The 27,810-nt window shown below is 45.8% G+C and overlaps 1 protein-coding gene and 2 non-coding genes across 3 annotated transcripts in view; 1 reads left to right on the top strand and 2 right to left on the bottom strand.

The window, feature by feature from the left end:
• LOC126365880 (inactive tyrosine-protein kinase 7-like) overlaps nucleotides 1–27,810 on the bottom strand; it is a 457,269-nt gene that overhangs the window by 303,234 nt on the left and 126,225 nt on the right. The window lies entirely within an intron of this gene.
• Trnas-cga (transfer RNA serine (anticodon CGA)) lies at nucleotides 20,828–20,902 on the bottom strand. The gene has a single exon. It is a non-coding gene; the product is annotated as a tRNA-Ser (tRNA).
• Trnas-cga (transfer RNA serine (anticodon CGA)) lies at nucleotides 21,134–21,208 on the top strand. The gene has a single exon. It is a non-coding gene; the product is annotated as a tRNA-Ser (tRNA).

Genomic DNA, 27,810 nt, shown 5'->3' on the forward strand with positions numbered 1-27,810 from the left:
TGACTGTAGCGCCCTAGACCGAGCGCCAATACAGAATGCGGGTACTGCGTACAGGAATATAGCACATACGACCTCTAAAAAAAAAATGGTTCAAATGGCTCTGAGCACTATGGGACTTGACATCTGTGGTCATCTGTCCCCTAGAACTTAGAACTACTTAAACCTAACTAAACTAAGGACATCACACACATCCATGCCCGAGGCAGGATTCGAACCTGCGACCGTAGCAGTGACGCGGTTCCGGACTGAGCGCCTTAACCGCGAGACCACCTTGGCCGGCACATACGACCTCTTTCGATGCTGCTAATGCCTATGAACTGAATTCCGTTCTTATAAATCTGTTTTCCGAAGAGGAGCGTTGTGAGGGCCTACCCCTCCCAAGAGTGACCTAATTAACGGTATGTAGGCTACTCAGTTCACGAGCCGAACTGTCTGCTGCTGGACACGAGCCCTGTTCTATCAAATATTTTTCCCTTGCACAACGGAAGCCTGCTGCAACGGCATGCGGACGTGCATAAGCAACAAGGTTATGGTCACAGCACAAGATGGAAACCCACGGCAGTCTGTGCGTTAACGTAACGACAGATTATCTTATGCATTACAGCTAACGTGTCCGAAGCTGTAGCTTACACTGATGTTACATAGGTGACGACTTCTTGAGGTTTCTCAGCAAATTACGGCACAGCTATTCTGATGTGTAGCTTTAGACACGTATGTGGCGAGTAATATTATGAGGAATCAGAAAGAACTTCCGTGATTCAATAGTCATAATTAGAATACTAATGTTTGGTAATATGGTTGTTTTATCTTGAATTTACCATTGTGCTCTACTGCTCACATCGATTAGAAGTCTTTGTGACTTTATCTTTGAGGTTATGAGTACTTTGGTTATTCAGTTTGTATCCTGACTACATGTGTTCTATTATTTGTTATTGTGTGGAAAGATAAATGCTGACGCGGGAAAATGATGGTCTACTTTGCTATTGTTCATGAGCCTGATAGTGTGATTTTGTGTTTCTGCATGGATGACATGTGATTTGTATTGGCCAGTTTTTCGGTGAGTAGTGCTTTTGTATTATCGTTGTCTATGTGACGTTTCGTGTTTGAGGTTCTGTTGCACTTTTGTGTTCTTAACGATGGTACACGTACCAGACCAGGCGATAGTCTTAAGAATAAAACCGGTTAAAAAAAAATATATCTAACGCAGCTCTGTGTGATGAGTTTCCTGGATGCTAGTTACTTTTCTATTTCACTCATCATTTTTCAATGTGAGTCGTTATTAATTCAGGGGGGTGATTTTGACTGATATCAAATAGAATTTCAAAAGCTACGGTCGCTTTAACAGAGAATTGCTTCAGATTACCGGTTTCGGCAAACTTTGTCGCCATTTTCGGATCTGTAAAGCATAAACCGAGTAAGCACGAAAGTGGATGTGAGATGTCTACGTAACATTTTTAACAAAATATTGATCCATAACGTACGTTACGCAATAAACTTCAAAGAAAATTGTCTGTCTGTGCAACAATTTGCGTCACATAATAATAAGAAATCCAAGTACATGCATGGAATAGTATAGCGGCATGTCAAAATAAAACATCCATTATGGAGGACGTTAAAGAAAAGTGTCGAAACAAGAACTATAAGTCCAATAAACATAGGTCCGGAAATGCATACTTTCTGAGATAGGTCCAAAAAACATGGGACCGGAAATGCATGCTTTCTGCGATAAACACGTGTTTACATGAGATGTGCAACGTGGCGTCCATTCATGATAGCGCACACCTCTGCCATCCGGCGTAAGAAATGACCCACCCTTTGAAGTGTACCCAGCTATTGTATTTGCTGGCACACATTGAAGACGTGACCCAGTAGTGTCCGCACATAGTTGACTGGCATGGCTTAGACCAATTCCTTCAAAGGTCCGCATAACCAAAGGTCTAGGGGACTGAGGTCTGGGGAACAAGCAGGCCAAGGTGTGCCTCCCACTCCCACTAATCCAGCTGTCCTGAGTTGTCCGCGTCAGATGTTCTCGCACACTGCGAGAAAAGTGCGTTGGTGCGCCATCATACATGAACCACGTTTGTGTTCGTTGCTGCAATGGCACAGCTTCCAGCACGGTAGGCAATACATTAATGAGAAAGTCCAGATAATGCGCCCCAGTTAATTTTTGTGATAGCACGTAACTCCCCATTACTCTATCGCTAAGTACGCCTGCACATACGTTGACTGATAATCAGTGTCGATGCCCTCTTTCCTGAATTGCTTGGAGATTTACATCTGCCTAGATATCCCGGTTATTCACATTCACAACACCATCTCTTGTGAATTCAGATGGCTCCAAGCGCTATGGGACTTAACATCTGAGGTCATCAGTCCACAACACTTAGAACTACTTAAACCTAACTAATCTAAGTACATCACACACATCCATGCCCGAGGCAGGATTCGAACCTGCGACCGTAGCAGCCGCGTGGTTCCGGACTGAAGCGCCTAGAACCGCTCGGCCACCGCGGCCGGCTCTCTTGTGAATCTGCGGTACACTTTTGCAACAGCCATTGATAGACTCGCCATCTGCGATGATAATCTTGTAGCCTTACGGCCTGAACGCTCTCTGGAAGATATGGCTACAGCAACTGTTCATGAAGTACCCCCCCCCCCCCCCCCCCCATAAGAGAGTGAGACACGTCTTCTGCTACTGCTGCTTACTGCTTATCATCGCACACTGGTCCCAGGAGTTTCTTCCACCGAATCTCAATGTAGCGAAGTGTAATGTGATGCGAATACATAGAAAGATAGGTCCCTTATCATTTAGCTACAAAATAGCAGGTCAGCAACTGGAAGCAGTTAATTCCATAAATTATCTGGGAGTACGCATTAGGAGTGATTTAAAATGGAATGATCATATAAAGTTGATCGTCGGTAAAGCAGATGCCAGACTGAGATTCATTGGAAGAATCCTAAGGAAATGCAATCCGACAACAAAGGAAGTAGGTTACAGTACGCTTGTTCGCCCAATGCTTGAATACTGCTCAGCAGTGTGGGATCCGCACCAGGTAGGGTTGATAGAAGAGATAGAGAAGATCCAACGGAGAGCAGCGCGCTTCGTTACAGGATCATTTAGTAATTGCGAAAGCGTTACGGAGATGATAGATAAACTCCAGTGGAAGACTCTGCAGGAGAGACGCTCAGTAGCTCGGTACGGGCTTTTGTTAAAGTTTCGAGAACATACCTTCACCGAAGAGTCAAGCAGTATATTGCTTCCTCCTACGTATATCTCGCGAAGAGACCATGAGGATAAAATCAGAGAGATTAGAGCCCACACAGAAGCATACCGACAATCCTTCTTTCCACGTACAATACGAGACTGGAATAGAAGGGAGAACCGATAGAGGTACTCAGGGTACCCTCCGCCACACACCGTCAGGTGGCTTGCGGAGTACGGATGTAGATGTAGATGTAGAACGTAGCACACATTCCTCCACGTCATGAGTGCGGGCTGTGCGGGACCTTCCACTGTCGGTCCCCCGAGATGCAATGGTACCGGTGTCCCCAGACGCTGGAAATGTCTGCCGAACAGCTTATCAGAGCGCATTCTACGCAGTGGATATTTCTCAGAGTAGAGCGCACGGGCTCGCAGGCTCCGTCCATTTGCTGAACTGCAGCAGAGTACCAGATCCGCCATTTCACTCGTCGAGTAGCAGTTGTCAGTTCATAACAAGTGGTGGAAGCGAGAAAATGCAAGTGTACTACATCATTTGTTGGGACAAACAACGCCATAACAGTCACACATTAGTGAAGAACGTAAAACAGCACGGCACGTACCTAGGATTGACAGTACTGTGAAACAAGGCACATAGACACGACAAAATTTAAACTAGCCTGCAACGTGACTCGAACCACACAACTGACTGCAGACCACCTAACGGTAGGTAGAGTAGTGTGCGCAAGACGTCAAAATACCCTGCCGACACATATAACGGGGCGACACCACAACGATTGTGCCAAGCGTCGCGCAGTCGTTCCTATAAACCTGCATTTACCTCGGAAAGCATGCGCTTCCGGACCCGCAATTATTGGACTTGTTTCGATACTACCACCTCTCAATGTATTCGACACTCTTTTTTAACACCCTGTGTACAATATTACACAAAGTGCACCAAATATACTCATGGTCGGTTAAGAGCTGCATACAGACTGAGATTGTGTAATAAAAATGGTAGATATTACAGCCAGCCATCAGGTGGCACCACAGTAGTAACAAACTACATTACTGCGTTTTGCTTAAAGCTGAAGCACAAATATAAATCGATAGACATGTTTACAATGCAATTACACAGAGAATGATCCTAAATCAGGGTGTAGTTTTTTATTTAAAAAGTAACTTCTTAAAAAGAGCTTCAAAGATATTTAACTTCATAATTCCTTGTTAATCATTAACGAAAATGTTCCATATCCATAATTATCATTCAATGTGTCTTAACGACGCCAAGCGTTTGGTATGCTAAAACTAAATGTTTACTACACAATCTCACTCTATATCCAGCTTCTGAGCAAGCATGATCATTTACATTCGCTGCACTGTGTATGACATTTTATATAATGATTCTGATACCACCGCGATTTCTCACTTCAGTCCGGCAATTCCGCTTGTATCTATCTCTCCCATACCACAAGATAAGCCCAGGCGATACGAGTATGGCTGCCATCATAGACTAATATCTCCGTAACATCGATAACAACTCCGCTGTCTCTGGCCAGACGCCTCCTGCTTGAGAACTTCCGTTATTTCGCAGTGCTTGTCTGAGCCACTGCTATCTTTGGGAACTACAAGAATATCAATGCGTACTTCATTCAGAATAAAATAAACTTAGAGTTGTAATAGCGTCAACGTAATACTTGAGCGTAATAGGCAAGAACACGCGGAAACGCAACTTTCGGATTCCTGTTCGAGCTTGCCCCAGTTGGTAGCGTTTTATGACGGATATCTGACTAGCACCGAGTTCTCTGTTAAAAGAGTGGGACAGAGCAGGAATCGTATGCTCAGAGAAGAAGCGTGCGGAACACCTTACTGACAAGGGAACCTCCCCAGCGCACCCCCCTCAGATTTAGTTATAATTTGGCACAGTGGGTAGGCCTTGAAAAACTGAACACAGATCAATAGAGAAAACAGGTAGAAGTTGTGTGGAACTATGAAAAAAATAAGCAAAATATTCAAACTGAGCAAACTGAGTAGTCCATGCGTAAGGTAGGCAACATCAAGGATTGTATGAGCTCAGAAACGTCGTGGACCCGTGGTTAGCGTGAGCAGCTGAGGAACGAGAGGTCTTTGGTTCAAGTCTTCCCTCGAGTGAAAAGTTTACTTTCTTTACTTTCGCAAAGTTAAGATCTGTCCGTTCGTTCATTGACGTCTCTGTTCACTGTAATAAGTTTAGTGTCTGTGTTTTGCGACCGCACCGCAAAACGGTCTGATTAGTAGACGAAAGGAAGTGCCTCTCCAATGGGAACAGAAAATATTTGATCGCAAGGTCATAGGTCAACCGATTCCTCCACAGGAAAACACGTCCTATATATTCTATACGACACTGGTGACGGCATGTGCGTCACATGACAGGAATATGTTGTCGACCCACCTTACTTGTACACTTGGCGAATGGGTAAAAAGATTCTTCTACCTTGCCCGATTTAGGTTTTCTTGTAGATGTGGTCATCACTCCCAAAAAAGTGATGGCATCGAACGGACAGATAATAATTGTCTAAAACTAAAAAATCAGCCTTTTTCACTCGATGGAAGACTCGAACCAAGGATCCTTCGTTCCGCAGGTGCTCACGCTAACCACGGGACCACGGCGCTCCTGAGCTCACGCTGTCCTTGATGTTGCCTATCTTGCGCATGGACTACTCAGTTTTTATATTTTGCTTATTTTTTTCATAGTTCCACACGACTTCTCCCTGTTTTCTCGATTGATCTGTGTTCAGTTTTTCAAGGCCTATCCACTGTGCCAAGTTATAACTAAATCTGAGGGGGGTGCGATGGGGAGGTTCCCTTGTGAGTAGCACACGGCTAGGGTTGTGTGTACAGTCGGAGGGACGGCACGACTGGCGCATGCGCAGTGAGCGGCTGGGCGCTGCTCCGCCGTGGTCACAATTTGCGCGCGGCTCGCCTCTGCTCGGCGCGGCCGCTGCGGCCCGTGGCAGCGCCCTCTGAATTATTGAGCTCAGGGGAGGGCGGGGGTGGTGCGCCCCGGGAGGTCTTAAAACGAGCCGCTAATATTTCATGAGCCGGGGCTGGGGCTGGGACTGCGTGCGCACGTGCTGTGCGCGCCCGATATTACCAGCCGTGTCCGCCGAGCACTTACCAGCTCCGTCCGCGCAGCGACGGCGTAAAGTCTTGATAACAAATTAGGTGAACGTCTCCAGTCATGCTCAGCTGCTGTACTCGATATTGCAGTCGGTAAATCACACGCAGCAGCGACAAAATTCTGTGTTCCCTGTACGGGAAAAGAGCCAGTACGGGGACAAACGGCAGAAAACAGAATTCAGAGTTCTCAACAGAAAGAGAGAAATTGCCAGACTCCTCAGGGGTTATTACTTTTAGGACAAAAAGTGTCAGTACTGGGATACTACAGAGAGGTCCAAAAAAATGTACCCACTGTTTAAAAAACCAAAACTTGCAAACTAATTGACGGAGTTGTCTCATTTTTGGTGAAAGTGTAGCTTAAAGTCCAACTTAAAGATATCACTGTAGGTGTTCGAAATGGCCACCGTTAACACCCACACACAAACAATGCCGCCAAACTGCAGCACGAACTACTGACTGCAACGTGTTGAGTTGGATATTTGCACATGAATGTACGGCGGATTCTCCAAGTTCATCCAGTGTGCGTGGCTTTTGTCCATAAACGACGTCCTTTAGTGTTCCCCACAGGTAAAAGTGCAGAGGAGTTAGGTCTGGGGAACGTGGTGGATACTCAACAGCACCTCTACGGCCTATCCATCTTTCCTGGTAGATTTTCGTCAAGATACGCCCTAACACGATTTTGGTAGTGGGCTGGGGCCCCATCTTGATGAAAGTAAACTCTTCCGTCTCCATAAAAGTCTCGGATGCAGGTAAAATGGATGTCTGAAGCTTCGGAAGGTACACCTCACCCGTAACTGTGCCGTCAAAGAAGAATGGCCCAATCAAGCTCCGGTAAAACAACCTACACCACACATTTACTCCTGGCAAATTCACGGCTTTGTCTACATAGACGTTCGGATTTTCGGCGGCCCAGTAGATGCAACTGTGGCGATTTACTGTACCATTGAGTTTGAACTGTGCCGCATCAGACCACACAATCATCTCTGCAAACTCTTCATCATTGCGCACCATGCTAGTAAACCACTAGCAGTACTCCATTCTACGATCTGGGTCGTCCTCATTCACTGCGTGTAAAAATCGTGGGATGTAGCACTTCCACTTTGCTGTCTTCAAAATTCGACTCACACTGTCTCACAGACTACTGTGGTGCGCGAGTGAATTGTTGTAACACACGACGGAAGTTAGCTGGACTTGTTACTGTTACAGGTCGTCCAGATCGTTGTTTGTGTACATCTTTAACACAGCCCTCGGCTTCAAATTTGTCTCGAATGCGACGAATCGTTAAACGTGTCGGTGGCTCTGTTTGATACTCATTTCGCCATTGCCGTTGAACCTCACTAATGTTTTCGTACTTAAAATACCACTTCAAAACTGACCTCCTTTCATGAATGTAAGCCTTGCGCCAGCCATGTTTACTCGAGTAACTAGTTGCAACTAAGAACAAAACACTGATTATCTGGCGACTGTCATCTGACAAAACAAAACTGCGCAATACAACGCTTGTGTGGCGATTGCTGAAACTATAAACTATTGCACTACCAAAGACGAGAAGACTCCGTCAATTAGTTTGCCAGTTATTGACTTTTAAACAGTAGATACATTTTTTTTTGGACCCCTCTGTATTTAAAAGTTTTTACTTTGTTTAATTTTCGATTAAATTTAGAGGGAGATGACAAAAGTCATGGGTAGCGATTTGCACATATAGAGATGGCAATAGTATCGCGTACATAAGGCAGTGAGTTGGCGGATTCAAGTGAAATGGTTTCCGATGTAAGTGTTGCCGATTATGGCAGGACGACCATAATAGTAGTTGGAGCTAGACGCACGGAACATTCCATTTCGGAAATCGTTAGGGAATTCAATCTTCCGAGATTCACAGAGTGAAGATTGTGCCGGGAATAACAAATTTCAGACATTACCTTTCACCAGCGACAATGCAACGGCCGACGGCCTTCATGACATCGCCTGCAGCGCCTGTAATGGGCTCATAACCATATCGCTTGGACCCTAGACGGCAGGAAAACCCTGGGATGGTCAGATGAGTCCCGATTTCAGTTGGTAACACGGTAGGATTCGAGTGTGGGGTTGACTTCACGAAGTCTTGGATGCAAGTTGTCAATATGGCACTGTGCGAGATGGTGGTGGCTCCATAATGATGTGGGCTGTGTTTACGTGAAATAGATTGGGTTCTCTTGCCCAAGTGGACTGATCACTGACAGGAAATGGCTACGTTCGGCTACTTTTTCAAGCGTTTGTAGACTTCATTTTCCCAAACAACGACTGAATTTTTACGGATAACGATGCTCCCTGTCACTGCGCCACAACTGTTCGCGATTGGTTTGAAGAACATTGTAGTCAATTCGAACGACTGATTTGGCCACTCAGGTCGCCCGACATGAATCCCATCGAACATTTTTGGCGTGTAATCGAGAGGTCAGTTCGCACACAAAATCCTGCACTACAATACTTTCGCGCTTATGTACGGATATAGAGGCAGCACCTCTCAATATTTCTCATTGTACGTCCAACGAATTGTTGAGTCCATGCCACGTCGAGTTGCTGCACTGCACCGGGCTAAAGGACGCTGTATTAGGAGGTACGCCATGGCTTTTGTCATCTTAGTGTATAGCATTTGATTTCTGAGCACCAGTCTGACCTTTACTATTTGGGCTGCAATGTAACTGAGATGACCGCAAGTAGACAGGATGCAAAAATAAGGAATAGAGAAATTTGATAACTTGGGATATAAATTTATGTGTTACCAGGCATACTTCTTCTGAAAGTATTTGACTAGAGTGTAGCCTTATGTTTATGCCTGGTTACAGATTCCGCGTTCGACAGTACGTCTCCACGGAACTGCCTGAGCGAGCGGGTTATCATACGGGAGAAGGGCTAAGCTTCACGAACTTCGATAGAGCCACAGCTAGTAAAGCAACCTCCAGATTGAAGCTTGCTCTATTTCTTCACTGAACGAAATAGCAACTACCAGCTATGCCATGCAAAATACGGCAATGGTGAAGTGATGTGCTAGTTTACGTACCCAATATATACTTTACTCCAAAGATCTAGAAGACATTATGCCTCACCAGTTGTCGACTCATGTGAAATTAGAAGCGGTCTCCACCTTTGTATCGACGAGCGAGGAAATCTTCGTAAGGTGGCACAGGAACTGCCCTATAATTCATTACTTGGCTCTGTTCGATTCCCACAATTTCTGACCCCAGAAAGTAATTAGTTATGTGAAGGTTGAAACGCTTACATATGAGTTGCCAATGGCCTTGCCGCAGTGGTAACACCGGTTCCCGTCAGATCACCGAAGTTAAGCGCTGTCGGGCTTGGCTAGCACTTGGACGGGTGACCGTACCGTCTGAATAGCGCTGTAGGGAAGCGGGATGCACTCATCCCACGTGAGGGAGCCCAAGGGCGTCCGAAACTCACTTGTACCCAATGTTTGCCCAGTGTCTGCTCAACTTCTCTGTGTTGAGTAAGTGGAAACGGGCAGATTACGTGTTGCTAATGGACATAAGTAGCACTGACGAAAGTTATTGGAAAACCTTCCAACCGGTTGAATAAGTTATAAGCAGAATGAGATTTTCACTCTGCAGCGGAGTGTGCGCTCATATGAAACTTACTGGCAGATTAAAACTGTGTGCCGGACCGAGACTCGAACTCGGGACCTTTGCCTTTCGCGGGCAAGTGCTCTACCACCTGAGCTACACACGCACGACTCACGCCACATCCTCACAGCTTTACTTCTGCCAGTACCTCGTCTCCTACCTTCCAAACTTTACAGAAGCTCTCCTGCGAACCTTGCAGAACTAGCACTCCTGAAAGAACGGATATTTGCAGGAGAGCTTATGTAAAGTTTGGAAGGTAGGAGACGAGGTACTGGCAGAAGTAAAGCTGTGAGGATGTGGCGTGAGTCGTGCTTGTGTAGCTCAGGTGGTAGAGCACTTGCCCGCGAAAGGCAAAGGTCCCGAGTTCGAGTCTGGGTCCGGCACACAGTTTTAATCTGCCAGGAAGTTTCAAGTTATAAGCAGTTTCAGCTACTGACCGAAGTGGAACTGATAAGACGCAGTTATACACTGTAGCGAGAGACGACACAGATACATTTCATTAAGACAAATCCCACAGATATTTTTTAATTTTTTATTTATTGCCAAATTATAGACCTGTTACCTGATATTTAAAACAAGTCGTACATCTTACAATTTTCATTTTTCACGTTTTTACAGTTTTCTTTTGTTTATCTACAACATTTACAGAGAATGATACTTTTCAGATAGCTGCGCGCATTACCATGCTGCTTCCAGGATCCGGGGAGCTGTGCCAACCCCGGATCGAATCTCTACAGAGGATTACCAACGAGGGCCGGATTGCCGGTCAGCCTGAATGTGGATTTTACGTCGTTTTCCACATATGACTAGGTGAATACCGAGCTAGTACCCATGCTCTGAGTCGAAAGTATTTCAGAAATGTTGTCTCGCTTTCATATGGGTAACACTAGACGCAAACAGATTGGGTACACAACTTCCGTCGCGGTGGGGAAGAGGTAGCTACAGAAAGAGCATCAGGCCACACAGTATCATTGACATCGCCGAATCCAGATTAATATCTCGACCCCGTGAAGATACGGGCTAAGGACAGGAAAAAGGAGAAAAGAAGAAGAGGACGGTGGAGAGGCTGCCGCCGTGTGCGAGGGAAGCAGCGGCGCGGCGCGAGGAGAGGCGAGGCGAGGCGAGGTATTGATTGGCGGCGGAGTGTGTGGCTGTGGCTGTGGCCGTGCCGCTGCAGATCACGTACGAGGACGGCTCCTGGACGGCCGTCACGTACCGACCGTCTCCTGGAGCCCGGGGGCAGCTAACCACCACACCCGAGCACACTCTCAATTACTGGATCGGATTCCTCTAAACTCGCTCTACCGTAAGATCCACAAGTCTCGCGAGGGATTACCACGCTAGCGGCGGTCTCGTATCATAATAAAGATCGTATTATAGTCTATCTGTAAAATGGAGAGCAAGCAAGTGAATCCCAACCACTGTCTCCTACCTATTTCACAAGCCATCTGCTATTGCCTGTTCCTAAAGATTGTGCCGATCCTTCTGCAGAGCGCCTTTTAAATCAGTGACGACGCGGTAGCCAGACACGCCCGGAGACACCTTCTTTTTCACAATTTTTGTTTTTTGCACCAGTCTCCTGACTCGTTTGAGCGGCCCGCCGCGTGTTACTATCTTGCCCCAACCTCTTCCTCACCGTAGCCCATGCACCCAGCTTCCTTAATTATAAGGATCAGTCAAATGCAAAGAGACATGGAAACCTGTTTATTCTTACAAAAGTAAGCGGCATCCTACTGTGAGACAAGACGGTCAATTCCTTCATGGAAAAATGGTCACAGATGCCAGTAACTGTTCTTCCGAAGCAAATGTACGGCCAATAAAGCCTTATTTCTGGTCTCCAAAAATGTGGAAGTCGTATGGGCAGAAACCGAGACTGTATGGGGGATGTATACGAGCTTCCCCGAGGAACATCTGCAGCGTAGCCGAAACAGCCTTGGCAACACTCTGAGGAAAGGCATTCGTGGCCGCCGATTTGCTTCGGGCGAAGAGGCGCACGACTGGGTACAATCATGTTCTGTACTCAACCGCAAACATTTTTCATTTAAAGCATTGACCGTCTTGTCTCACAGTGGGATAAATGTATTAACAAGTATGGCGATTATTTTTGAAATACTTACCTTTGCCCATCTGTCTTATTTTCATTTGACTGCTCTTCTACATCTACATCTACATCCATATTCCGCAAGCCACCTGACGGTGTGTGGCGGAGGGTACCCTGATTACCTCTATCGGTTCTCCCTTCTATTCCAGTCTCGTATTGTACGTGGAAAGAAGGATTGTCGGTATGCTTCTGTGTGGGCTCTAATCTCTCTGATTTTATCCTCATGGTCTCTTCGCGAGATATACGTAGGAGGGAGCAATATACTGCATGACTCTTCGGTGAAGGTATGTTCTCGAAACTTTAACAAAAGCCCGTACCGAGCTACTGAGCGTCTCTCCTGCAGAGTCTTCCACTGGAGTTTATCTATCATCTCCGTAACGCTTTCGCAATTACTAAATGATCCTGTAACGAAGCGCGCTGCTCTCCGTTGGATCTTCTCTATCTCTTCTATCAACCCTACCTGGTGCGGATCCCACACTGCTGAGCAGTATTCAAGCATTGGGCGAACAAGCGTACTGTAACCTACTTCCTTTGTTTTCGGATTGCATTTCCTTAGGATTCTTCCAATGAATCTCAGTCTGGCATCTGCTTTACCGACGATCAACTTTATATGATCATTCCATTTTAAATCACTCCTAATGAGTACTCCCAGATAATTTATGGAATTAACTGCTTCCAGTTGCTGACCTGCTATTTTGTAGCTAAATGATAAGGGACCTATCTTTCTATGTATTCGCATCACATTACACTTGTCTACATTGAGATTCAATTGCCATTCCGTGCACCATGCGTCAATTCGCTGCAGATCCTCCTGCATTTCAGTACAGTTTTCCATTGTTGCAACCTCTCGATACACCACAGCATCATCTGCAAAAAAGCCTCAGTGAACTTCCGATGCCATCCACCAGGTCATTTATGTATATTGTGAATAGCAACGGTCCTATGACACTCCCCTGCGGCACACCTGAAATCACTCTTACTTCGGAAGACTTCTCTCCATTGAGAATGACATGCTGCTTTCTGTTATCTAGGAACTCCTCAATCCAATCACACAATTGATCTGATAGTCCGTATGCTCTTACTTTGTTCATTAAACGACTGTGGGGAACTGTGTCAAACGCCTTGCGGAAGTCAAGAAACACGGCATCTACCTGTGAACCCGTGTCTAAGGCCCTCTGAGTCTCGTGGACGAATAGCGCGAGCTGGGTTTCACACGACCGTCTTTTTCGAAACCCATGCTGATTCCTACAGAGTAGATTTCTAGTCTCCAGAAAAGACTTTATACTCGAACACAATACGTGTTCCAAAATTCTACAACTGATCGACGTTAGAGATATAGGTCTATAGTTCTGCACATCTGTTCGACGTCCCTTCTTGAAAACGGGGATGACCTGTGCCCTTTTCCAATCCTTTGGAACGCTTCGCTCTTCTAGAGACCTACGGTACACCGCTGCAAGAAGGGGGGCAAGTTCCTTGGCGTACTCTGTGTAAAATCGAACTGGTATTCCATCAGGACCAGCGGCCTTTCCTCTTTTGAGCGATTTTAATTGTTTCTCTATCCCTCTGTCGTCTACTTCGATATCTACCATTTTGTCAACTGTGCAACAATCTAGAGAAGGAAGCACAGTGCAGTCTTCCTCTGTGAAACAGCTTTGGAAGAAGACATTTAGTAATTCGGCCTTTAGTCTGTCATCCTCTGTTTCAGTACCATTTTGGTCACAGAGTGTCTGCACATTTTGTTTTGATCCACCTACCGCTTATGTTTGTTGGATATATTCCAACATCTGTCTTGCCCTACAGCTATTACCTGCTACAGATTACTCAAGTGCCATGGAAATTATTTCTTGATCTTTTGAAACCTGCCCTATTATACTGCTCCTTCTTCTTGTCAGTGTTTTCCACAAGTTCCTCTGCTCCTCGATTCTACAGAGAACCTCCCCATTCTTTATCTGAATACAGCTTCTAGACTTGTTAATGACTTCCAGTTGTTCTACCTAGCGAGGTGGCGTAGTAGTCAGCACACTGCATTCGCATTCGTGAGGACGATTTGTGAAACCCGCGTCAGACCGTCCTGATCTGGGGTTCTGTCGTTTCCCTAATTCACTTGAGACAAATGCCGGGATGGTTCCTTTGAGAGGGCTCGAACGATTTCCTTCCCTACCCTTACTATCCGAGCTCGACCTGCCTCTCTACAGACGTCATTGTCGACGATACGTCAAACAAACGGTTCAAATGGCTCTGAGCACTATGGGGTCATTAGTTCCATAGAACTTAGAACTACTTAAACCTAACTAACCTAAGGACATCACACACATACATGCCCGAGGCAGGATTCCAACCTGCGATCGTAGCAGTCGCGCGGTTCCAGACTGAAGCGCCTAGAAGCGCTCGGCCACCACGGCCGGCTAGAAATTTGCCATGGAGTATTGTAGGCATAGGGGAAATGAGTATGTTGAGGACGACAATAACAAAAAGTGCGTGTTTTTGACATTAAATGTTTTATAGCCACACTTCGTAAGCGTTCCTGGACCCATGTCAACATGACATATTTTCTTCTGTCTGTGAGCGATGTGTCTTGAAAGTTGGACAACATTTTATATTGCTGGTTCATAACGTCCAGAACGAGGCAGTTCAGGACTTAGGCCCACGAGTGTTTTGCGTCCGGCTGCTGTCAACGTTGACCATCCAACGATGCAGTACCATAGCCGTTACGTAGTGATTGTCGTGGCGTGCCAAATTAGTAGTGTGTAGTACTAGCACTGCGTGTCTAAAGCACAGCACTTCCACACTCGCCTAGGCGGAGTTTGCTTTCTCCACTCCCCGGACCCTGCTGAAAACTCGATTAGGTCGTCGTGAGCAGGATTCGAACCTGCGACCGTAGCAGTCGCGCGGTTCCCCGCCCGCCGTACGTTAATCCCCAGTGTTCGTTCCCTTCTTACTGTACTTCAGAGGACACGAGAAAACAGCTTGGGCACAAGAACACTACCACTGGAGATTCGGATCACGGAAAAAACGGATGAATCGCAGAACACGCTGGCACAAGCCGATGACGCAGCAAACCTCACGAGGCCATACATTGTGATAGCTGGCAGGCGACGGGATAAGAATGTACGTTTCTCACTGGCGAACAGTACAGGAGCCTACCGTCATGTTCATCCATCATCTCGCCTAAACGTGACGTGTATCTTCAATAAGACGATGCACCGGCCCATGGCTCGTGTAGTGTGAATTTACATTTGGTGGATATGCAGGTGCTCGTGCGAAACCGCAGGATCCATCACTTCTGCCGCGTTCAGTACACCCGAGACGCCTGCAAAGGGAGACCTATTATCTCCGTTAAGTCGATGGAGGTGGTTGAGCGATCTGAATAGCTCCCCGTAGTGACCCATGTCCATGCTACATCAGTGTGTTAGGTCGTCCTACACGATACCACGCAGGTGTCTGTAACTCAGTTGTTTATGAAATACTAACACGCATTACTTTGCACCTGAATCTTTACCTTTTCACGTCATGGAGCTCAGTTCCTCCGACCGGTGGGAAGGAAACGGAGGGTAATAATGAATGTGTTACAAAATACAGTGATACTTCATATGACCCTCGGGCGGGCTTGGAAAGAAGACGCCGGCAGTGTTGTGCGCGGCACTTCAAAGGGCGATGAATACCTTTCAGCGGACAAGAAACAGCCGGCAGATCCCAAGAGGCTGTCCCAAAGAGGGGGGGGGGGGGGGGGGGGGGGGGCAGGTCGGGGGGTAGAGGGATCGGCTGCAAAAACAGCCAGCGGTGCCCCCCGTGCCACAGCCCACAGCGAGACCCCAGATACCTGTCTGCTGTCTGCCGCCGTCGCAGCAGTGGTCCACTGGGAGCCCGTCTTCCTTTTCAATTCTACGCTGGTGCATATATCTTACGTCCACGGAAAGCGTGTATCAGTTATTATCATATATGTACAAACGCAAATGGCTTACAAATTAGGAATTAATTCTCGAAAATATGCAAACAGGTTGCACAAGTACGAAATTATCTATCTCGCTATGGACCTTGAACAGATTTGTACAGTTTCTAGAGATTCCAGCTCACAGCAGTCTATGAATATTGGAGGAGACAGATTTGAAGTTTCCGTAACAACCGCTGAGGACTACGCGACAAATCAGTTTAAATGGTCCTTTAGTGTGACGCATCAGATCGCAGAGATCTGAGTCTTTCGATTGTGTACTCCTCATTTTCCCCAGTCTATGGTAATTCTGAGCTGTCTGCTATTCTACGGCGTGATATCGTTTAAGGAGTAGTCAAATGAAAATTAGGCAGATGGAAAGAAAGTAAGTAAACTGTTATAATCACCATAGCACCGTAAGTATTACTAAGTTTATTCCACTGAAAGACAAGACAGCCAGCACCTTCATAGGGAAATGTTCGCAGTTTCCGACGGAGCCTTGATTGTATCCAGATCGATTTTCTTTGGACGAAGAAGTGCACGCCTGGGTATAATCATAGTTCCGTATGCAACTGCAAACATTTTTACATGAAGGCATTGGCTGTCTTGTCCAACAGTAGGATAAATGTATTGACAGTTACGGCGATTTTTTTGGACTGACGCACAGTTTACTTACCTTTTACCTATCTGTCTCGCTTCATTTAACTGCCTCTCATATAATAAAAAATTTACAACATGGTCGCTGTCTCTCTCTCTCTCTCTCTCTCTCTCTGTGTGTGTGTGTGTGTGTGTGTGTGTGTGTGTGTGTGTGTGTGTGTGTGTGTCGCTAAAGCATTATGCCTCGCCTGTTTGAGATTAGCATTTAGTAGGGGACGCCAGACAAAACCGCAGGACTTCTGATCACGTGAGCCACGCGCTCCTCTTGTCCGTTCCACGACCCGCTGACTTGTATCTGCGTGGGGTGTGGGCTGTCCAGACGATGGATACACAGTCTCTGCTGTTGACGACTGCTCTTCATTTGCACAAAAGCGTAATTGTCGTTATCGCTTAGTGACGTCCATTAACTACTTGAGGGTTTTTCTTTGGAATTTCCCTCCCCCTCCGCCCTTCGTGAGATTTGTTGAGCTATGTTGGGACCTCGCACCACTCACATGAATTTCACCCCGTATCCGGGAAAAATACGTAAAAATGAAATTTTTAAAATTTGTGTTATACATTGATTAAAACACTTTAATAGACCCATATTTTATTTATAAAGTGAATCGAACTGTGTTTTCAAAAAGTGATTAAAATGATCGTATTTTTGCATATTACCTGCATCCAATGTCATTGAGTCCCAACTTACTTCGCAGATGTCTCTACCTTCCTTACGTTTCACCTTCCTTTGAACCATACGATTACGTAACTTTTAATTCTCTTTATTTATATAACTTCAACTTAGGTTCCTTCCACGAACTATTAACTTTTTGCTAGCACGCTTGATTTGGCTTGTTGGCATGAAGCTTAAAATAGGCACTGTACAAGTTATGATAGAAATCCGTGTTGAAGACGATAACATCTGCTTTATATGCATTGCAGAATATCACGAACCACTCACTGGCTAACACTCAGTGATTTCGGCCGGCGCGGCAGAGAACTCCCCGAATAAAATCGGGCACTTGTTTCAAATCGGAAATCCTGGACCGCTTACGTGTAATGCTTTCAGTTCAGTTCAAAGAGGTCATAAAGACTTCTGGATACTTCAGTACTGTAAATACTCAGGATTAATTATGTAAAACAAAATGGTATGCGTTATTATACTGTATATTGTACAGGGTGGCGCACGAAATGTGTTACGAATTGTTTCTTTCACAATTTACGACGCACATTAGATATCCCGCTGGGATCTCTACAGGAGTACCAGCAGAGCCTGGAAAAACAAATGAGTTACGTAATGTGTAATTCACGATACTGCCGCTAGGAGACTAGTAAGCAGCAATGGCTGACAATGGTAGACTGACGACACAGCAACGATCGGCAATTCTTACTTTTTCATGAAACGAAAAGCTTTGTTGTGACTCAGAGGCGTTTTCGACAACAGTTAACATACGATGGGTCCCTTGCAAGAACAGCATTCACAGGTTGCACGATAAATTTGTACAGGAAGGAACAGTATTGGAAGCGAAGCGACCTCGGCCTAAGCCTGTTTGTTCGCCGAAGAATATTGAAGCGGTACGAGTTGCTGTACAGAGAAGTCCCGGGAAATCGTGTACAAAAGGCAGCAGTGCAACTGGAAATATCCAGATGCTCCGTTCAACGCATTCTTTAAAGTGACTTCGATATGTACCCATACAAGATGACCTGTGCACAGAAGCTCACTGAAGAACACAAGCAGCAGGGACTACCGTTTGCTCAGTGGGCGGAGGATAGGGAAGAAACTCTCAACAACGTTTGGTTTTCAGACGAGGCGCATTTTTATTTAGACGGTGTGGTTAACAAACAAAATGTACGCTTTTGGGCCACGGAAAACCCAGTGCTTCATGAACGACAACATTATGCTCCGAGGATTACAGCGTGGGCAGCAATTTCCACTCACGTACTGGACCCTTTTTCTTTGAAGAGACTGTTAAGAGCGAACGTTATTTGAGCATGCTTCGCAAATAGCTTCATTCCACAGCTTCTTGCTACTCCCTTGCCCTTCAACACGCAGAGGTTCACGCAAGATGGAGCAAGGCCACATACTGCAAACACTGTGTTGGAGTTTTTACACGAGCATTTCGATATGCGGATCATTTTACTCAGGTTCCCAGGTCGCTTTAATGACGGACAAAATTGCCCCCGCCCCCCCCCCCCACCCCCCCAAATAGTCCAGACCTCAATCTGTGTGACTTTTTTCTTTTGGGGTACCTAAAGGAAAATTTTTTCCCGAAACGTCCACGTGATTTAATGGAGCTCAGAAGACTTATTCTCCAAGCTTGCAGCGAAATTACGGAAGACATGTGTCGTAGGGTAATGACTAACTTCAGTGTTAGTTTGAAGGAAATTAGGAAACGAAATGGTGGACATATTGAGCATGTGCTGAGTTGGAACAAATCTGCATGGACAGCTCTTCATTGTAGTATATGTTCCTTAGAGATTGTATTGACAATAGATTTATATTCAAAAACAAAATGGTAGCACATTTCGTGCGCCATCGTGTATGAATCAGAAAGCTGACTTGGTATTTTCATGCCCCCCCGTTCCATTACACGACATTTGGCCCCTCTCGGCCCGTACTGAGCTCACGTAGTCGGTGGGCGTCCGCACGCAGTGTGGCCGGTGCCGCGGGCGGCGAGCGACGCCGGACGCAGCCGGGAACCGGTCGGCGCTGCTCCGCGCATTCCTTCCCACAGCGCGGCCACCGCGCTTTGTGCCTCGCTTTACAAACACACCGCAGTCACAAATAAACGGCGCGCGCATCGCTCCGCCGACCGTTCATCATATCAGACTTCGCGCGCCAACGGGGTCGCTCACGAGAGCAAATTCCCACCGCGAAATTCCCAACTTCTTTTTTCTCTTCTGTAGCTTTATTTTGAACGCCTAGAACACAAAGAAAGATGACTGTAAATCTTCCTCCAACGTGTTGCTTGGAGTCATCCAGCGACATTCAGGTAAAAATTCTAGTCTGAATCCAAAGTATAGCTCTGATTGTTGCCAGCATCATATTTAAAGTACCAGGGAAGCAAGTTGCTAGCCTTACTTGCTCGGGTCCCATTGAGTTTTACCCCAAACGGTTGAGGGACTAACCGGTGGATTTGGTAGTCTTTGCCGTCTGAGCACAAGGGTGACCACGACTCGGAATATGTCCGAGATGCCCAGGCTTATTCCAAAGTAACTGGTATCCTGACTGTCGGGACCACTTACTTGGCCACTCATACTTTGCCCGTGGCTCATGAAGTAGGACATGACAACAGGAACCCACACCATGAACCACTCCTAAACGAAAGTAATGTCAGTGGCAAAGAGATATAAACGGATTGAATGCCAAACAGGAGGAACAAAGTTAGAACAGGTGGACGGTTTCCAGTACTTACGATACATATTCTCACAGGATGGCTACATAGTGAAATAACTGGAAGCGAGGTGTAGCAAAGCTAATGCAGTGAGCGCTCAGCTACGATCTACTCTCTTCTGCAAGAAGGAAGTCAGTACCGAGACTAAATGATATGTGTACCGTTCAATCTTTAGACCAACTTTGTTGTACGGGAGCGTAAGCTCGTTGGATTCAGGTTACCTTATCAATAAGGTTGAGGTTACGAATAAGAAAGTAGCTAGGATGATTGCAGGTACTGGCCGCGGTGGCCGTGCGGTTCTGGCGCTGTAGTCCGGAACCGCGGGGCTGCTACGGTCGCAGGTTCGAATCCTGCCTCGGGCATGGGTGTGTGTGCTGTCCTTAGGTTAGTTAGGTTTAAGTAGTTCTAAGTTCTAGGGGACTTATGACCTAAGATGTTGAGTCCCATAGTGCTCTGAACCATTTGATTGCAGGTACTAGTAGATGGGAAAAATGGCAGGAGGGTGTCCATAATGAGGAAATCAAAGAAAAATCGGGAACGAACTCTATAGATGTAGCAGTCAGGGCAAACAGGCTTAGATGGTGGGGTCATGTTACACGCATGGGAGAAGCAAGGTTACTCGCGAGACTCATTGGTTCAGCAGTAGAGGGTAGGAGGAGTCGGGGTAGACCAAAGAGAAGGTACCTGGATTCGGTTAAGAATGATTTTGAAGTAATAGGTTTAACAGAATGAGATTTTCACTCTGCAGCGGAGTGTGCGCTGATATGAAACTTCCTGGCAGATTAAAACTGTGTGCCCGACCGAGACTCGAACTCGGGACCTTTGCCTTTCGCGGGCAAGTGCTCTACCAACTGAGCTACCGAAGCACGACTCACGTCCGGTACTCACAGCTTTACTTCGGCAAGTATCCGTCTCCTACCTTCCAAACTTTACAGAAGCTCTTCTGCGAACCTTGCAGAACTAGCACTCCTGAAAGAAAGGATACTGCGGAGACATGGCTTAGCCACAGCCTGGGGGATGTTTCCAGAATGAGATTTTCACTCTGCAGCGGAGTGTGCGCTGATATGAAACTTCCTGGCGAGTACCGGACGTGAGTCGTGCTTCGGTAGCTCAGTTGGTAGAGCACTTGCCCGCGAAAGGCAAAGGTCCCGAGTTCGAGTCTCGGTCGGGCACACAGTTTTAATCTGCCAGGAAGTTTAATAGGTTTAACATCAGAAGAGGCATCAGTGTTAGCACTGAATAGGGGATCATGGAGGAATTTTATAAGGGGGACTATGCCCGAAACTGAACGCTGAAAGGCATAACCAGTCTTAAATGATGATGAATACAAAGTATTCGCCTTTGGCGATTTAAGGAAACTGCAGAATACCGTAAGTGAGAATGGCGGGAAGAGAGAGAGAGAGAGAGATAGATGAGTCTGCTCCTCGTGAATACCTGTCGGTGACTTAATCACTGTGCCACGTCATTCCGTTATCCAGTCCAGTACAGTGGACTGCTAACTGCTAGCAACTCATTCAACCTCTTATACAGGGTGAACTATATGAAATAAAATCATCATAGCTTCTGAACAGTTTGTGTTACGACGTTCAAACTGCGCGGTTGGCCGCGGGGGACGATGGGAATTATTTTGCGCATGCTCGGTTTGGCTTAACGACGAAGCTCACTTTCATTAGGATGGGTTCGTCAATAAGCAAAATGGCGCATTTGGGGGACTGAGAATCCGTATTTCGCGATCGAGACGTCTCTTCACTCTCAACGGGTGACAGTGGTGTGCACTGTCCAGTCCCGGAATAATCGGTGAGAAATTCCTTGATGACGCGGTCACTACTGAATGGAATGTGAAGGCTTTGGAAGATGATCTCAGCCTCATTATACAAACTGTCCCTGATCTCGACAAAATGTGGTTCATGCAAAATGGAGCTCGACCTCATCGAAGCAGGAGAGTGTGTGGTGTCGTGAAGGAGCACTTTGGGGACAGCATTCTGGCTCTGGGGTACCCAGAGGCCACTGGCATGGGCCTCGATTGGCCGCCATACTCTCCGGATCTGGACACATACGACTCCTTTCTGTGGGGCTACATTAGAGACAAGGTGTACAGCAATAACCCCAAAACTATTGCTGAGCTGAAAACAGCCATTCAGCTGACCATCGACAGCATTGATGTTCTGACACATCAGAGGGTCATGCAGAATTTCGCTATTCATCTGTGCCACATCGTCGTCAATGATAGCAGGCATACCGAACATGTCATAACCTAAATCCGAATACCTGTAGTGGCGTTTACATGTTGAATAAAATGTGTGCACGCCGTAGTTTGTAACAAATTCACGTTTTTTTCATATATTTCAATGACTGTCACCCTTACATTATGTCTACAGTACGTAACAGAATTAATAGCGAGAAGCGACACGAGTGAATGTACACAACAAGCTGTATCCGTGAACGCACCAGCCATTTGCGAGATATATACAGGGTGTTTCAAAAATGACCGGTATATTTGAAACGGCAATACAAACTAAACGAGCAGCGATAGAAATACACCGTTTGTTGCAATATGCTTGGGACAACAGTACATTTTCAGGCAGACAAACTTTCGAAATTGCAGTAGTTACAATTGTCAACAACAGATGGCGCTGCGGTCTGGGAAAGTCTATAGTACGATATTTTCCACATATCCACCATGCGTAGCAATAATATGGCGTAGCCTCTGAATGAAATTACCCCAAGCCTTTGACAACGTGGACGTTGGCGTCATTTGGACCGCAGCTGCAACACGGCGAACGGAAACCCGAGGCCGCTGTTGGATCACCTGCTGCACTAGCTGCGCATTGCCCTCTGTGGTTGCCGTACGCGGTCGCCCTACCTTTCCAGCACGTTCATCCGTCACATTCCCAGTCCGTTGAAATTTTTCAAACAGATCCTTCATTGTGTCGCTTTTCGGTCCTTTGGTTACATTAAACCTCCGTTGAAAACTTCGTCTTGTTGCAACAACACTGTGTTCTAGGCGGTGGAATTCCAACACCAGAAAAATCCTCTGTTCTAAGGAATAAACCATGTTGTCCACAGCACACTTGCACGTTGTGAACAGCACACGCTCACAGCAGAAAGACGACGTACAGAATGGCGCACCCACAGACTGCGTTGTCTTCTATATCTTTCACATCACTTGCAGCGCCATCTGTTATTGAAAATTGTAACTACTGTAATTTCTAAAGTGTGTCCGCCTGAAAATGTACTGTTGTCCCAAGCATATTGCAACAAACGGTGTATTTCTATCGCTGCTCGTTTAGTTTTTATTGCCGTTTCAAATATACCGGTCATTTTTTAAACACCCTATAATTGCGAATGTGTAGTTATCAGCCGCCACTGAATTCATTATGAAATATTGAACCATTTAGTACAAGTGTACCTAAAATAAAAATTTATTCTTACCATTTGTGATTAACCTCATACATGTCGCTGAAGACGGGAACGATCACTCTCATGCTCTGGACCCGCCGACTGAAGGTTGTGGCTCCACATGACGCAGCAAACGAAGGTAGCTTGCACACGTGATGCTTACACACAGGCTATTGAAATGGTATTCATACTTTGAGAGGTGGTAATATGGACCAAAACATGAAGAAAATATCTCTAAAAGCCATACCTTAAGAGTTATGTGCACTTGTTCAGCTTCGCTACTGTGAAACGCATCTCTCCTGCTGCAAGCTCTGTGCTATTATCAACGACCTACAGAATGTAGTAAACACATGAGGACACATTTCTTTGTTATTATCCATTCATACAGCATACTGTAAACATCTGCTAGTGTTGTTCCTGTAAACATTAATCAAAGTTATGGGTAGGTGCAGCGCATACCTTATTTCTAATGAAACTAGTTTGTGTTTTGATAAATCTGCGAAATGCTTTCATTGTATATTGTAGTTTTACGTTTGCCCTTACCACGATAATGGAAGCCTATTATTTCACACGAGAAACGGCTCAACGGTTATTTCTGTTTGCTACGCCAGGGCAGAAAATCATGTGTGGCATTTCCTGTTTGGAATTATAGTCTACTATCATGCTGATATCTGCAAAGGTAAAACTACAATGTAAAGCATTTCACACGCATATCGAAACACAAATTCGTTCCATTACAACTATGCGGTGCACGTAGCCAGAACTGCGAAAACGGTTTACAGTACAACACTAACAGATGTTTACTGCATGCTGGACCCTTGGATAGTAATGAAGAAATGTGTCCTCATTTGTTTAATGCATTCTGTACGTCGTTCATTCGTAACAGTAAAGAGCTTGCAGTAGAAGAGATGTGGTTCACAGTAGCGAAGATGAACAGGCACTTATAGTTCTTAAGGTCTGCGTTTTAAAGCCCAAGTTTACTAGTCTTTTTTGTCTCTTTTTGGTCCGTAACAACACATTCTCAAAATATGGAGTAATGTCTGCACACATCTGCCTAGACAGTTTGGTCGTAGAAGTAGCGTAAACATTATGTCCAAAATTTGTCCCTTGCCAGAATACAACGAATAAAATAAATCTAATGACTGGCTGAAAATGTGACAAGCTGTGCCAGAATCCTCATACATATAGTTGCGATAGCGCAAACAATATTTGTCGAATGATGAACTGAGGTATAACTCATATCAGCGAGGATACGGATGGGGAGGAGAGGGGGGGCGAATATCTGATTGCACACATGCGTAATGGCCTCAGAAAGATTAGGAAACACTGGTGTAGTTCATGTGTAAGGTGTTTCTGTGATGCTTTTGACGTGTTTTTCGTACCACGACTTGGGTCCACTCATTCAGGTCACCGTGAACATACGCCAGAATGTTTATAGCAACAATCTTGGCGAGAAAGTGTTGCCCTTCCTTTTACATAGTTTGAGTATGCTGTGGACTCTCTGGTCTTCCAAGAACACAACAGCCGTGTTAAGATGGCTGCACGCCTGCTGTCTCGGTTGGACTAACACAAAAAATGGTTCAAATGGCTCTGAGCACTATGGGACTTAACATCTGAGGTCATCAGTCCCCTAGAACGTAGAACTACTTAAATCTAACTAACCTAAGGACATCATACACATCCATGCCCCAGGCAGGATTCGAACCTGCGTCGTAGCGGTCTCGCGGTTCCAGACTGAAGAGCCTAGAAGCGCTCGGCCACTCCAGCCGGCTAGACTAACACAGAGACACCCTACTGAATATGTAGTGGCCCCCTATCACCAGCTCTTAATCCCTCTGAAAATGTCTGGTATCATTTGGAACAGTGAACTGAACGTAGCAATCACCATCTCCGCAATTTGGAAGCCTTACGGGAACGAGTGATAAATGAGAGGTTTCGGCTGACTGTGGCGTACCCGAAAAAACTTATGGGCTCTCTTACTCGTCAAACTGAAGCCGTTATCATGTCTAGACACGGTGTCTTCTGGGGTGAATAACTTTTTCCCCCGTATGCCTCTCAAGTAGAAGCTTCAGCATAACTATGATTATTCTATTTCGACTTCTTCCACCATCTGCCAGGTTTGACACTTTACTTACTACCCAGGAGCTTACCCGCAAGTAAAATATGTAGCTCGTAGCACTGACTACAGATCTCTGGGTACGCGTCCGCTCGCTCCCTGAAGCGCCGAGGAGCTGGCTGTAATGACTCGCAGGCGTCCGCTCAGCGCCATCGACATGTCTGCCACGGAGGAGCCGCGGCGAGTGTGCTCCTCGCGGCGCGGCTATTAATGAAGATGGACTCGTTAGCGGCAACTTTGGCACGCGGAGCGGTCTGCGTCCGCTCTCCCACTTAATCACGCCGGCGCCGCGACCGGGATTCACTAATTGTGCATACCATCTGAATCTAAAACAACGCCGCCGCCTCTGCGTGGGGTGCCTGCCACGGTCGCCAGTAGCAGTGGCCGCTTCTTAGACACCGTAATTGCTGCAGATTACTCTGTCCGCGAGCCAGTAGCCGTGTGGATACACTTTGTTTTCAGCGAGTGAAGTGTGGGGAAACCGGATTGTGTAGCGAGGACGCAAGTACTGGGAAGTACTGGCAAGGTAGGAGCGATGGGGGCAGTGTGTGTGTGTGTGTGTGCGTGCGTGCGTGTGCGTGTTAGGGATGGGGAGGAGATGGACGAGAAGTGGTTCTTGCTGCTATATCCATGTTTAATTTATACAGCTACTCCAATGACAATTCTAGTATTCCAGTCCAATCAGCCACACATGACTCAACGATTTATTTGAACAGTTGCTTAATAACAAAGGGCTGTTCTTCTACGGCAGTTGCTTGGTACAGGGACGAATACATCCAACGGCATGTCAATACCAAAGAGTTGAGCTCTATTTTTTCATGACTGCTTAGTTATTGGCGCAGCTGTAGCTAAGCTGAGTGTTTCAGACGGATTACGCTCCACAACAAACTTTTGTTTCACACGATGATTTCAGGAAACATGCGAATAAACTTATATTTACCAGCCACAAGGCATGATTCTCCCACGAATATTAAATATTATTTCATATGCTAAAGACTTAAAAAAGCAAATGATTTATCAGGTAATGGATTATTTGAAGAGAAAAAATATACTGAAACATACTAGCTGATCAAGAATCTCTGTCAAAGTAAAAGAATATCTACAACTGCATTGACATGTATGGTTTTACAGAATATGGTATGCTCCCGACTTCCGACCTGCGAATCAGTTGTTTCATCAACTCATGGGCTCCGGATAGGCAATTTGCAGGGAGAGAAATGGCGCGTTACTTTTAAACACTGTGCTTTTATTGGAAAAGGAACGGTACTACAACCATCATGGTAAGGGCATTTCTAGGTTCCCATAAATCTTTCCAGACGAAGGCTTCGATAGTTGTTGACCTCTTCCTAGCATCAACGTTCTTCAACTGTGTCTGTGTTCCGCGAACCTTCCAGGAGCGAACTGCGGCGAAAAGAACTCTCAGTACGGAAATAGCTGCTGGCCAGTAAGAGGAACATTTCGCATGAACGGCGTGAACTTCCTTGACGTACGTCATACATGCAATGCAGCTCTAGCTCTCTGATCTTCGCTGAAGTTGCTTCCAGAGTGCACACACCTTAGGCCAGCGTTTCTCGGCCTTTCAGTATACGCGATCCAATTTTACAGGTATCTCGCAAAAATACACCCGAAGACCTCTCAACTGCCAAAGAAGAAATCTTCACGGACTTCAGGGCAAGTGGTAAAATCAAAAGACAATTTAGTAATAAATCGCTCTTTGAATTTTGGGCAGGATGCATTGTTGAGATTTCTGCACTGGAAAAAAAGAGCAATTCGTATACTACTACCATTTTCAACATCCTTACTTGGTGAAACTTGATTTTCTGCTTTGGTTTTCTTCAATAAGTAACATAAATCTCAGCTAAATACATTACACCCTACTTCGAAGAAATTTGCTCTGCAAACCATGCGCAAGGGAGTTACTAACAATTACAAATCTTATTTCTAATTTGCACTGAAAATATAATTATTAAATGAACTGCGCATGATTGATACAGTCGTGTTTATAAGCACATTACATCAGTGTAAACGGGAATTTTCATTTGTTACTGTGTCAAAATATATTTTGCTTCTCTTCTCTTTCAGCAAATAGATCAGTTTTCGAATAGTACTTTTTTTCTTTACGATAAGCTCGCCCCCCCCTCCCCCTGCCCCTTAGGGCGCCCCCACCAGGTTGTGAATCTCTGACTCAGCGACTAAGTATGTTTCGTTTGCAATACTCGGGAAGAATGTACATTCTGAACGTTCTGTGGACTTTGTTTTC

This window comes from Schistocerca gregaria, chromosome 4, assembly GCF_023897955.1.
Source record: "Schistocerca gregaria isolate iqSchGreg1 chromosome 4, iqSchGreg1.2, whole genome shotgun sequence".
In the NCBI taxonomy this organism is placed as follows: domain Eukaryota; kingdom Metazoa; phylum Arthropoda; class Insecta; order Orthoptera; family Acrididae; genus Schistocerca; species Schistocerca gregaria.